Raw genomic sequence first — 14,578 nt, 5'->3', positions numbered from 1 at the left:
GAGGCAGTTTCTTTCTGTTGTTTATGTAAGTTCTAGAACTTTCATGAAAGATCTTCCAGCAAACCTGTTCTCACAACTCAATGATAAAAATTGGGTTAAAGGACACCTTCAAATGCACTGTTTTTAATGGCAAAATAATTGTGACGTTTGAGTGAAATAAATCAGGATTTACCTCTGATTATATGGGAAAGAGGTGAAAAAAAATCAGGTATTTTGTCAGATAAGTAACTAACAGTGCCTGATTTATTGATTATCTATCTATCTATCTATCTATGTATCTATCTATCTATCTAATCTATCTATCTGTACTTATATGGAATAGTACATTCTAGGTACAGAGTTCAGCATTACCAAAGATAAAGGAAAAGCTCATCTTACATTTGCTGAATTGAATTATTTCTATAGCTCTCTCAATGCCTGCAGTTTCTTCCTCTCCAATCTCTTCTCCAAATGGTGTCCAGAGTGATCTTTCTAACTGCTGAACAAGTTGTCTTCTTGTTTTCAATCATAAAATAATATGGTATAAAATGACTTAAACTGAGGTTTTTATTCCTAGTCTAATGTCCCTTTTTTTTGCTTTTACTTTAGGTTCTGGGATACATGTGTAGGTCATGCAGGTTGTTGCATAGGTGCATACTATATCCTGCATTTCGCCACTGTTATCCCTCCCAACTCTTCCCATCTCCTGTTGTCCCTCCCCTAGCCCCCACAAATCGCCCTCAGTGTGTGCTGCTCCTCTCCCTGAGTCCACGTGTTCTCATTGTTCAATACCTGCCTATGAGTGAGAACATGCGGTGTTTGGTTTTTTGTTCTTGTGTCAGTTTGCTGAGAATGATGGTTTCCAGATTCATCCAAGTCCCTACAAAGGATATGAACTTATTGTTTTTCATGGCTGCATAGTATTCCATTGTGTGTATGTGCTACATTTTCTTTGTTCAGTCTATCATTGATGAGCATTTGGGTTGGTTCCAGGTCTTTGGCATTGTAAACAGGGCTGCAATGAACATATGTGTGCCTGTGTCTTTATAGTAGAACGATTTATAGTTCTTTGGGTATATACCCAGTAATGGGATTTCTGAATCAAATGGAATTTCTATTCTTAGGTCCTTGAGAAATTGCCACACTGTTTTCCACAATTTTTGAACTAATTTACACTCCCATCAACTGTGTAAGAGTGTTCCTATTTCTCCAAAACCTCTCCAGCATCTGTTGTCTTCACATTTTTATAATAATTACCATTCTAACTGGTGTGAGATGGTATCTCAATGTGGTTTTGATTTGCATTTTTCTAATGACCAGTGATGATGAGCATTTTTTGATATGTTTGTTGGCCTCATAAATGTCTTCTTTTGAAAAGTGTCTGTTCATATCCTTTGCCCACTTTTGAATTGGGTTGTTTTGTTTTTTTCTTGTATATCTGTTGTAGTTCTTTGTAGATTCTTGATATTAGGCCTTTGTCAGATGGGTAGACTGCAAAAATTTTTCCACTTCCTGTTGGTTGCCAGTTCGCTCTAATGATAGTTACTTTTGCTGTACAGAAGCTCTGAATTTTAATTTGATCCCATTTTTCTGTTTTGGCTTTTGTTGCCATTGCTTTTGGTGTTTTAGTCATGAAGTTCCTGCCTGTGCCTATGTCCTGGATGGTTTGCCTATGTTTTCTCCTAGTGTTTTTATGTTCTTAGGTTTTATGTTTAAATCTTTAATCCCTCTGGAGTTAATTTTAGTGTAACGTGTTAGGAAGGGCTCCTGTTTCTGTTTTCTGCACATTGCTACCCAGTTTTCCCAACACCATGCTACCCAGTTTTCCCAACACCATTTGTTAAACATGGAGTCCTTTCCCCATTGCTTATTTTTGTCAGGTTTGTCAAAGATGAGATAGTTGTAGATGTGTGGTGTCATTTCTGAGTCCTCTGTTCTGTTCCATTGGTCTATGTCTCTGTTTTGGTACCAGCACCATGCTATTTTGATTGCCGTAGCATTGTAGTGTAGTTTGAAGTCTGGTAGTATGATGCCTCCGAATTTGTACTTTTTGCTTAGGATTGTCTTGGCTATTTGGACTCTCTTGTGATTCCATATGAAGTTTAACGTGTTTTTTTTTCCAATTCTGTGAAGATGGACATTGGTAGCTTGATGGGGATAGTGTTGAATGTATAAATTACTTTGGACAGTATGGTCATTTTCATGATATTGATTCTTCCTAACTACCACCATGGAATGTTTTTCCATGTGTTTGTCTCCTCTCTTATTTCCTTGAGCAGTGGTTTCTAGTTCTTCTTGAAGAGGTCCTTCAAATCTTTTGTTAGTTGTATTCCTAGGTATTTTATTCTCTTTGCAGCAATTGTGAATGGCAGTTGGCTCTTGATTTGGCTTTCTGTTTATCTGTCATTGACATGTCGGAATGCTTGTGATTTCTGCACATTGATTTTGTATCATGAGACTTTGCTGCAGTTGATTATCAGATTGAGAAGATTTTGAGCTGAGACAATGGTGTCTTTTAAATATACAATCATGTCATCTACAAATAGAGACAGTTTGACTTCCTCCTTTCCTAATTAAACATGCTTTATTTATTTATTTATTTATTTATTTATTTATTTATTTTTTGCCTGATTACTCTGGCTAGAACTTCCAATACTATATTGAATATGAGTGGTAAGAGAGGGCATTCTTGTCTAGTGCCAGATTTCAAAGGGGTTTCTTCCAGCTTTTGCCCATTCAGTATGATATTGACTGTAGGTTTGTCATAAATGGCTTTTATCATTTTATGATAGGTTCATCAATACCTACTTTATTGAAGTTTTTAGCATGAAGGCTGTTGAATTTTGTCGCAGGCCTTCTCTGCATCTATTGAGGTAATCATGTGGTTTTATCTTTGGTTCCATTTATGTGATGGATTATGTTTATTGACTTGTGTATGTTGAACCAGCCTTGCATCTTCGGGATGAAGCCTGCTTGACCATGATGAATAAGTTTTTTGATTTACTGCTGCATTCTGTTTGCCAGTATTTTACTGAAGATTCGAGGAAGCCTACTTGATCATGATGAATAAGTTTTTTGGTTTGCTGCTGCATTCTGTTTGCCAGTATTTTACTGAAGATTTTTGCATCGATGTTCATCACAGATATTGGTCTGAAGTTTTCTTTTTTAGTTGAGTCTCTGCCTGGTTTTGGTATCAGGATGATGTTGGTCTCATAAAATGAGTTAGGGAGGATTCCCTCTTTTTGTATTGTTTGATATAGTTTCAGAAGGAATGGAACCAGCTCCTCTTTGTACATCTGGTAGAATTTGGCTGTGAACCCATCTGGACCTGGACTTCTTTTAATTGGTAGGCTATTGATTGCTGCCTCAACTTCAGCCCTTGTTGTTGGTCTATTCAGGTTTTCAACTTCCTCTTGATTTAGTCTTGGTAGAGTACAAGTGTCCAGGAATTTATCCATTTCTTCCTGGTTTACTGGTTTATGTGCATAGAGCTGTTTGTATTAATCTCTTATGGTAGTCTGTATTTTTGTGGGATCAGTGGTGATATCCCCTTTATCTTTTTTTATTGCATCTATTTAATTCTTCTCTCTTTTATTTTTTATTAGTCTGGTTAACAGTCTGTCTATTTTGTTGATCATTTCAAAACACCAGTTCCTGGATTTATTGGTTTTTTGAAGGTTTGTGTGTGTGTGTGTGTGTGTGTGTGTGTGTGTGTGTGTGTCTCTATCTCCTTTCTTGTCTTCTGCTAGTTTTTGAGATTTTTTGATCTTCCTTCTCTAGCTCTTTCAATTTTGATGATAGGGTGTCAATTTTAGATCTTTCCTTGCTTCTTATGTGGGCATTTATTGTTATAAATTTTCCTCTCAACAGTGCTTTACAGGTGTCCCAGAGATTCTAGTAAGTTGTGTCTTCATTCTGACTGATTCTGAAGAACATCTTTATTTCTGCCTTCATTTCATTGTTTATCCAGTTGACACTCAGAAGCAAGTTGTTCAGTTTCCAAGTTGTGTCGATTTGAGTGTGTTTCTTAATCCTGAGTTCTAATCTGATTGTGCTGTGGTCTGATATACTGTTTGTTATGATTTCTGTTCTTTTGCATTTGCTGACGAGTGATTTGCTTCTGATACTGTGGTCAATTTTAGAGTAAGTGCAATATGGTGCTGAGAAAAATGTATATTCTGTGGATTTGGGGTGGAGCATTATATATATGTTTATTAGGTCCACTTGGCCCAGATCTGCATTCAAGTTCTGGATGTTGTTGTTAATTTTCTGTCTCATTGATCTGTTTAATATCGACAGTAGAGTGTTGAAGTCTCCCACTATTATTGTGTGGGAGTCCAAATCTCGTTTTAGGTCATTAATAACTTGCTTTATATATGTGGGTGCTCCTGTGTTGGATGTATATATATTTATGATAGTTAGCTCTTCTTGTTGGATTGATCCTTTTACCATTATGTAATGACCTTCTTTGTCTCTTTTGATCTTTGTTGGTTTGAAGTTTGTTTTATCAGAGACTAAAATTGCAACCCCTGCTTTTTTTGTTCTCCATTTGCGTTCTACAAATTATCATGTTTCCAATATTTATTTTTATAGGGAAACCATCACATGACAAACTTGAAGAGGGAAAGAACATGCGTTTTGGCAGAAAACTTCAGTATAATGTACACAAAATTGGAGCTGATGCAATTAAACAGTAATTCGTTCTAATATTACTTCCAAGGGGACTCTTTCATGGGTGTGACTTAGGACAAAGAATGCTTTGAGACTATGGAACATTTGTTGTTGATTTAGGGTCCAAACATCAAGAAACTCTATGTTTCAAAGTGATTTTAGAACCTGTCCCATCATTGTAGTAAGATAATGTGGCTCCTGGAAGGGAAGAGTGCTGATCTCTACAGAGTAAAGGCAGGTACAGTAGGCTTCTGGAAGAAGAAGAGAGCAGCAGGATCCCACAGCCATTCCAAGGGTCAAGATTCAAAGGTTGCTGTTTCTTTTAAAACTCTTTACTTCGAAATTATTATAGATTTACTGGCACTCACAAAAGTAGTGTGGAGAGAAGTTGCATACTCTTACCCAGTTTTCCAATGATTACATCACACATTATTACAGTACAATATCAAAACCAAGAATTAGCATTGGTGCTACATATATGTATGGTTCCATGTCCTTTTATCACGTGTATATTTGTGCAGCCACCACCACAATCAGGATACAGAACTATTCTGTCATCACAGAGATCTGCACTGTGCAATGCCTCTTTAGTCATCTCCATCCTCTCCCCTCCTCCAAATCCTCTAACCCCTGGTAACAATTGGTCTGTTTCTTATTTCTATATACTTACAATTTCAAGAGGATTTTATAAATATAATTAGACCTTAATTGACCTTTTGCCATTGGCTTTTGCTTTCATTTAGCACAATGCCCTTGAGATCCATCCAAGGCAATAATGTGTCAATGGTTCTTTCCTTTTAGAATGCTGAGTGATAATCCATGTTATAGGTATATGACATTTTATATACTATTCAACTGTTGAAAAAAATTTGATGGTTCACAATTTTGAGCTATTACAAGTAAAGTTAGTATGAACAATCTTGTATAGGTTTTTGTTTGGATACATTATAATTTCTATAAGATTAAGTATTATCTTAGACTGAGTATTAAAAACACAATTGCCTGGATTTGTCTGAAGCTGTTTTCAGGTTCTCCATTTTGCTCTATTCATCTATATGTCTATTCCTCCACAAATACCATGGGCTTGACTCCTATAGCTATGTGACAAAACTTATAATTGAATAGAGTGAGTCCTCCTATTTTATTTATTTTTCTTCAAAATTGTTATAGTTGTTCTGGTTTCTTTATCTTTCCATATAGAATTTAGAATGATCTTGTTTGTTTACATCTATTAAAAAAAATCCACAATATTAGATAACAAATGAGAATAATTGTTTTGACTAGAATCATGTTACGCCTGTGAATGAATCTGGGGTGAACTGGCATGCTTACTATGTTATCTTTCAATCCATGAACACAGTATGCCTCTCCATTTATTTCAATTTTTAATAATCTTTTTATCAGTATTTTAGTGTTCAGCATACAAGTCCTACACATATTTTTCTTAGATTTCACATGAAAATATTTTATTTTTAGCTGTTCTGAGTTGGAAGAATGGAAAAATGTTTACTTGCTCAGTCTTCTCAGAAGCACAAGTCCTAATATATTGGGACTTTGATAAACCTATGAGCAGCATACAATACTGAAATGCATTTAAGCGATAAATAGACTTTCAGACTAAACTGGGAGACAACAGCAGCATAGGACATTTCAGAGATAATCTCAACTGTTAAAGTTTACACAAGATTATCACAAGATTACGTGTGCACATGACAGAGGGAAAGTGAATGTACTGAGTCATTCCTTCATTACTTTGTGAAACAGATTGATTGCCAAAATGCCTCAAATTCTTTATTTCTGTCCGCAGAGTGACTTTCAGCTTCTCCATTCAAGCAAAGAAAACTATTTCTCTTTCTTTTAAATTTTGGCTAGGTTTGTGATATACATTGAATGACAGTGTGGCAGTTATGCTACTTCCAAGCCTAAGCCTCAAGAAAGTTTGATTATTATTGATCTTTCTGTTGGATCTCTGCTATCATTTTGTGAGCCAGTGAGATCATCGTAGTCTAACCAACCCTCCGTGAGACCTACAGTGATGATTGCTTTGCCCTGAGCAATACTGGCACGGTCAGCATAGGTCAACCCATACTGGATGTGTGACCCAGCTAAGCCACAGCCTGGTGAATAATAACAAATGTGTATTAAGTCACTGGTCAGCTTGTTATGCAGAGGTTGCTGAATAATGCATGTAGTGTGAAAGAATCAGGGGTAATTGAGCTCACTGCAAATATTTTATAATTTTATGTATGTAGAGACTTTTTCTCACTATAAAATACCCTTCCTTCTAGGTTGTGTCATAAATATATTCATAAAAGAGACAGACATTTTGAAAGTATATGCAAGATAGAAAATAGAAGTATATGGTACAGAATTTAAAAATAGGGAATAATATATATGAACAGGAAGTTTAAAAATTATAATAAAACTATATTTACAATTTCATGCTAAAATATTTGAATAGCTTAACACAACTAATAATTTTCTAGGAAAATATATCTGGCAAAATTATATCACAAGAATTAGAACATTTGGCCAATAATACAATGACCATGAAAGATAGCAACAAATTTTACTTGTTGGTATAATAAAAGAATACATATGTCTAAGCAGGGTTAAAGCCAGGAATTCAATGATAGTTTAACATTAAAAATTATTAATGACATTTATTGTAATATGGAAAAAATGATTTTTACTTTGTGAGAGATTTGTATAAGTTAAAAATAAAATTACATATCTGTTCTTGTTTTTAAAACTATTTTAGTAACAATTGGCCAGGTGCAGTGACTCACACCTGTAATCTCAAAACTACGGGAGGCCGAGGTGGGTGGATCATGAGGTCAGAAGGTTGAGACCATCCTGGCCAACATGGTGAAACCTTGTCTTTACTAAAAATACAAAAATTAGCCGGCCGTGGTGGTGCGTGCCTTTAGTCCAGCTACTTAGGAGGCTGAGGCAGGAGAATCACTTGAACCTGGGAGGTGGAGGTTGCATTGAGCCAAGATTGCACCACTGCACTCCAGCCTTATCATGCTTAATAATGATGGTTAGCACTGACTGTTTTCCAATGTCAAGAACTGTTCTAAGCACTTCTACATATATTGGCTAATTTAATACTCAAACCACCTCTAAGTAGGTAGTATTACCTTCCTTTCTTACAGATAACTAAACCTGAGGAACAAAGACGTTCTGCAACTTTGTGAAGGTCATACATTATGAAACAGTATAGCTGTTACTTAAATTCAGGCAGATTGGCTCAAAAATGGAATTTTGAATTATGAAATAAGTCTATGAGTACAATAAGCACTGAAACTAAAATTCCATACACGACAAAAGTGTCTGATATCAACATTAATAGCATTCGGCATGTTATATATAATATGTATATAATGTATATACTATATAATGTATTATATATAGTATACATAAAATATATATATACATACACATATACATAAAACGAGTTGCATTCATATTAAATATTGTATGTATCCCCCATTAAAAAAATAAAAATAAAAAATAGTTATAATTAAAAAGAAAGGTACTAAATTTTGGCAAAGAAAACTACAAAATTATAAGCAAGTGCATAAAAAACAAGAAATTTGTTTATTATTTTACTAGCTATGAAGATTCAGTATCTTGTATGTTTATTCTTCTCAAGAATCAATTTAATCCTATTCCAACCAAAATTCCTATTTTAAAAATTATTTGGAGAAATAACCAAATAGGGATATCCAATGAAGCTCTGTAAAACAATATAATGGTATGAGAAATTGTGTAGGGTGACTGAAGGGATTGTCTTATTGGATATCTACTATAGAGATATAGCAGATAGAATAGAGAGGTGGTGGTATAGATAAAAAGAGAGACAGGTAAATAAATTCACAGGAAAGGTCAGAATATACAGATACAGACTTCTGGATATATGAGAAACTAGTATATGATAATAGCACAACACTGAAATCCCTTAGGAAAGAGAGACAATTTGAAAAATGGTGATGAGACAAATGGCTGCTCGTTTAGAAAACAAAGTAAAATCCATCTATTAATATTACACTATTCATTAAAATAAATTACAGATGAATTAAAGTAGGATTTAAAAAAAGTATGATTTAAAAAAATTTAAAAACTGCATGATGGAGATATGTCTATATATTTATTATATATATGTATATATATGTATATTAATATTATATATACATATACATATATATTATATATGTATATAAATATATAAATATAATATACATATATGTATATAAATGTGTGTATTATATATACATATATGTGTATATATATTTTATATGTGTATATATGTATATATACACATATATATGTATTTATAATATATACATATATATATATGTATGTATCTCATATCCCTAGCCCTAAGATAGAAAGGATTATTTAAAGCAAGGAGTAAATTCAAGGAGTTATGAAAGAAGAGTTTACAGATTAATGGTGCCTTACCCAAATACTGCTTAGAGATATATTCATTTTGGGTAGGAGAGAGATTTCTTAAGAATAAAAAAGAAGAAAAGGGAAATGCAGGGAGGGAGAGAGGAAATGAAAAGAAAGAAAAGAAACAATGAAAGAAGAAAAGAATGAAACAAAGAAAAAAGAAAACACAGAGGAAGGAAAGAACAACAAAAAGAAATGGAAGGAAACAAAAAAAGCACAAAGAGAAAGAAAGAAAAAAGAAAATGAGAAAGAGGAAGGAAGAAAGCAATAAAGAAAGGAATAAGGGAAGGACGGAGAGGGAAGGGAAGAGAGAAGAGAGCAGGGATGGGGAGAAAAAAAAAAAAGAAAGGAATAAGTAAGTAACTGAATTGTAAGCCCCTAAAGCCACATCTGATTTGTCTTGGTAACAGCATATTCTGTGGTCTTAGATGCATCTTTTTAAAAACACACATCTGTCACCTGCCTGGCTCCTGAAGGCATCTGAGTTTGTATGACCCTTCCCCAAGCCATCATGGAATAGATTAAAACATTTTCAGAGAAACAGTGTGGGTGAGTAAGAAAGAAGATAAAGTTAAAAGACAAATGACACTCAGTAGAATATATTTAACAGGAATGGAAGTCTCAGTATTAATATTCTTGATAAATATAGTGAGTACTTACAAATTAACTTGTAAAACAAAAACAATCTCAGTACAAAGAGAGGCAAAAGAACATAGAAAGACATGTAAAGATAAACATACACAAAGAGATCCATACATGGCAAACAATATTAACAAAATTTAATATCATAGGAAATTTAAGAGATGAGTAAAGTGAGATAATTTTTTAGTATAATTTTAGCAAAGTTAAAAATATTATTGATACCCAATACTGTTAAGAGCAAGGAAGGATAATGGCACCCTCAGATATTGTTGATAGGATTATACATTTGTATTAATTTTCTGTATACAACTTTATAATGTATGTAAAAATATAAAATATGCCTACCCTCTAACCTAACAATTATACTTCAAAAAATTCACTTAACAAATATGTCTTTAGATGGTATTATATGCCAGATACCATAGTTATACACTGGGGATAAAAAAATGAACAAGATCTTTAAGGCTCCCTGCTTTTCATGTGGAATTTCCATTTTCATGAAAATGTATCTTAAGTAGATGATTGGGAAAATATCCAAAAATATTGATACAAGGCTAATTTTTTCATATAGTTAATTAAAATTGGAACTCAAATGTCATCGATACGGATTTGATAGATTAAATATTGCACATCTCAGAAAAGCACACAATGAAGTTATTTAAAAGGTGGTTGTAGGCCTATGTGAATTAAAATAGAAACTGTTCATGGTATATTGCAAATGGAAAGTGCAGATTATATGACTGCACAGCATAGTCTATCATTTGAAATGAATTATACCTAAATATTATAGGATAATCTCTGGAAGGAGGAATTATGGACAATTTCATTTTCTTCTTTTTTACTTATGTGCATTTTCTATAATAAAAATAATCATGTGTTAAATATCAAAGTGAAAATGTAATTCCCCTAAAATTACTGTCATATAATAAATCACCCACGTTTTTCTTGTAACATAATGTCTTCCTTTTAGAAATATTTCAGGGACTCAGCTGGCAGTCTGTGATGGATGCTGTTATAAAAGAGAAAAAAAGTATATAGTACTCCCTCTACCAGATCTGAGATCCACAAAAGATAATTAAGGAGCCCAGGGACTGATGATGCCTGAGTTAGGTATGGTGCAGGCATCAGTGGGCTCATACCAGAATAAAGCAACATCTCAAGACAGATAGAAAAACATGTGACCCAAGGTGATAGAGACTTCTGGTGCTTCTGGTTCTTCGAATGGTAGTGTCAAATATCAGCAGTCCAGATGCCTGGAATGTTCTATATTTTCCAGGCTGAAATGGACTTTGGAAAGAAATAGCTCAACATCTTGCTTTTGTCATTAAGGAGCCTGAGGCTTTGTGGAGGGGTAAGGTGAAAGGGGATGGGAATAACAGCCACAGTGAATTGGTATCAAGAACTTCATGTGAATTACTATACTTCATGTTCCCCTGAAAATGGTCATGCCATTATTATTTTCAAGCTACACATGAATGAACGAAAACTCAGAATATTTAGGAGGGTTGTTTGAGGTCACAAGACAGCAAGGAACAAAGACAGGATGTGATCAGTAGCAGATCAGTCTCCAAAATGGGTGCTCTGTAATCCACACCACACCACCTATGTCATCAAAGGCAGAACTAGAAGGAGATGGCAGTTCTGACTCCAACCAGGGCTTATCTGAAAACTGAGTGGCTTTATCATGGGAGCACCAGACCTATGTGGTTGGCTCTGCTTTCTCTCAGACTTTCTCTATTGATTAAAATTTCCCATCAGGCCAGCCACGGTGGCTCACACCTATAATCCCAGCACTTTAGGAGGCACCAAGGTGAGTGGATTACTTGAGCTCAGGACTTTGAGTCCACTCTGGGCAACATAGTAAAACCCCATTGCTAAAAAAAGATTTTAAAAATTACCAGGGAATGGTAGCATGTGCCTGTGGTCATAGCTATTCGGGATGCTGAGGTGGGAGAATCAATTGAGCCAGGGAGGTGGAGGTGGCAATGAGCCGAGATAACACCACTGCACTCTAACCTGGGTGACAAAGACAGAACCAGTCTCAAACAAAAACAAAAATAAATTAATAAATTTAAATTACCTTTTATCCTAGGTGCCAGAAGAATGTGTTCTTGGCACTAGATTGGAGGGTCCCACTCTTCTTGAAACAACGGATTCTTTAGGGGTGCTTATCCTCAAGGATACTACAGATGGGTGGCTGGGGAAAGATGCTTGTCCTCAACACCATATCCTCTTCTCCTATCTGGAAGGCCTGACTTAGACAGGCCAGGCCTGGGCTCAGCCAGAGTCAGAGTTCCAATAGGATCCTCCAGCTGGGTTTCTGATTTTAGTGGATTAGGTCTCAAACTGGACACTATTGACATTGCAGGGCAGATGACTTGTTGTCGGAAGGTGTCATGGGTATTGCAGGATGTAGACAACACCCCTGGCCTCTACATGTTAGATGACAGTAGGTCCTTCCCTAAGTTGTGACCATCAAAAACATCTCCAGAATCTGCCCCAGCTGAAAACCACTCCTTTAGGAAAATGTCTTCACTCCCTAAACACCTCTAGGGAAACCAAATGAAAACCCAGGAAGGGAAGTCTTGTGGGCATTTTTTATATTGGGCTCATGTCCAGATACTTCCTAAACATGCATCTGCCTCTCATATGCATGTGGAGACATACAAAGGTAAAGGGTTTACCCAATTCACACAAATGATCTTCTCTCCTTTCTGTATTTTAGGCTGTTTTTAACTCATCCTGGCCATTCATCTGCTCCTGGGTTTTTAAGTTTCTCAATTTTCTTTTGCAAGCAAAAGCCTTTTTTTTTTTTTTTTTTTTTTTTTTTTTGAGATGAAGTTTCACTCTGTTGCCCAGGCTGGATTGTGATGGCATGATCTCAGCTCACTGCAACTTCTGCCTCCCAGGTTCAAGCCATTCTCACACTTCAGCATCCCAACTAGCTGGGATTACAGGTGCACACCACCATCCCTGGCTAATTTTTGTATTTTTATACGGATGGGGTTTCACCTTGTTGACCAGGCTGGTCTTGAACTTCTGACCTCAAGTGATCTGCCTCCCAAAGTACTGGGATTACAGGCGTGAGCCAACATGCCCAACTGCAAAAGCCTTCACTTCTCTCACTTGCTTGCCTCTTAGATTCCTCTAAATTGTTTTCTTTTACCTTTTTATTTATCTTCCCTCTGTTACACAAATTCAGGCCTTGAAATTTTCAGATGCTGCATTTTCCCTTGTTGCTACTGACTCCAAGTGTCAGGATCAGGGCTTTATGTACACAGATAGGTGCTATTTTTGATAGAAGCAGTGACTTGATCTTGTGGAATCCAAGGTTATGAAAAAAGTAGTTTGAAAAACTCAAAAAAGGGTTAAAAAAGAAAATTAGATTAAAAAGGAAAAACAAAAGAAGAGATACATTCAGGATATATTTTCACATTCTCAAAAATATTTGAGGAAATATAAAATCATTAAAGAAGATGTTTATGAAATAAAATGATTTAAGGGCAGAAAATTTTAGACAATTGAAGACAGAATTTAAAATTAAGGAAAAAAGTGATGGAGACAGTGGATAGAACTGGATTCTGCAGGAAAAGTAAATATATTAGTATTTGGGAAGTTGGTTCAACTATACTTTCATTGTTCAAGAAAAATAACAGAAAATGACAAAGACAACATAAGCGATACATAGAATAAGATGACAAATGAAAGAAGTAATAAAATAAAGTTGAATAATTAATGTTTAAATCAGATGAATGCCATGAGGTTCATGACTCTAACTCTTAGATGTAACTTTGTGATGTTCACAATAAAAATGAAAAATAAAAAAAAAAAAATCTGTAATTCAGGCAGGCAAATAAAAAGGGGCCAGACAAAACTGTTATGCTGTTGCTCGACTTCTCCTTCAGAGTGCCACGTAGCAAATGGCCATCTTGCTCTCACGATGAATTGAGCATGACACCATCTTTTTAAACGATGTCTAATGCTTCCCAAGAAAGTAAGAATAAATTACAAACCTGTTGCATCTTTTCAACTTTGATAAATTCAAAGTCAAAATTTCCAAGCATTTTCATTGTTGATTTCAACTTCTAAGGAATAGATTATATGCTATGTAAATTATTCCAAAATCAGAGTATTTTATGAGCTCTGATTTTATAACCTTGAAAACTTATAAAAGAGAACAGAGAGAAAAAAACAGAAACTCCAGTCTAATCCCAATTTGAATATAGAGGTACAATTTTATTTTAAAAATTTCAAAAAATATTTATCACAGTATTTTCAGGAATAATGCCTGTTATATACCTGAGGAATATCTCCATATTAAAAAATATGTTGACAATTCTCTATAACTCTTGGTACTTAATAATAGCTAATACTGAGCATTTGCTGTGTGCCAGGTAGTATTCTACTCTTTTGAGGTAGGTAATATTACCTCGATTATATGAAAAATTGAGACACAGAAAGATGAATGATTTATAATCCTTTGGATATATACCCAGTAATGGGATTGCTGGGTCAAACAGAATTTCTATTTCTAGGTCCTTGAGGAATCGCCACACTGTCTTCCACAATGGTTGAACTAATTTACATTCCCACCAACAGTGTAAGAGTGTTCCTATTTCTCCACATTCTCTCCAGCATCTGTCGTCTTCAGATTTTTTAATGATCGCCATTCTAACTGGCATGAGATGGTATCTCAATGTGGTTTTGATTTGTGTTTTCTATATTTTTTATAATGGCCGTATCTTACATCTGTGATAAAAATAGTACCAAAACCATGTAGATCAATTTTTATGCTGGCCTGTATTTGAACTCTTTGTTCACTATTGTT

The sequence above is a fragment of the Saimiri boliviensis genome, chromosome 3 (genome assembly GCF_048565385.1).
Source record: "Saimiri boliviensis isolate mSaiBol1 chromosome 3, mSaiBol1.pri, whole genome shotgun sequence".
NCBI lineage: Eukaryota > Metazoa > Chordata > Mammalia > Primates > Cebidae > Saimiri > Saimiri boliviensis.
This window is presented reverse-complemented; position numbering follows the sequence as displayed.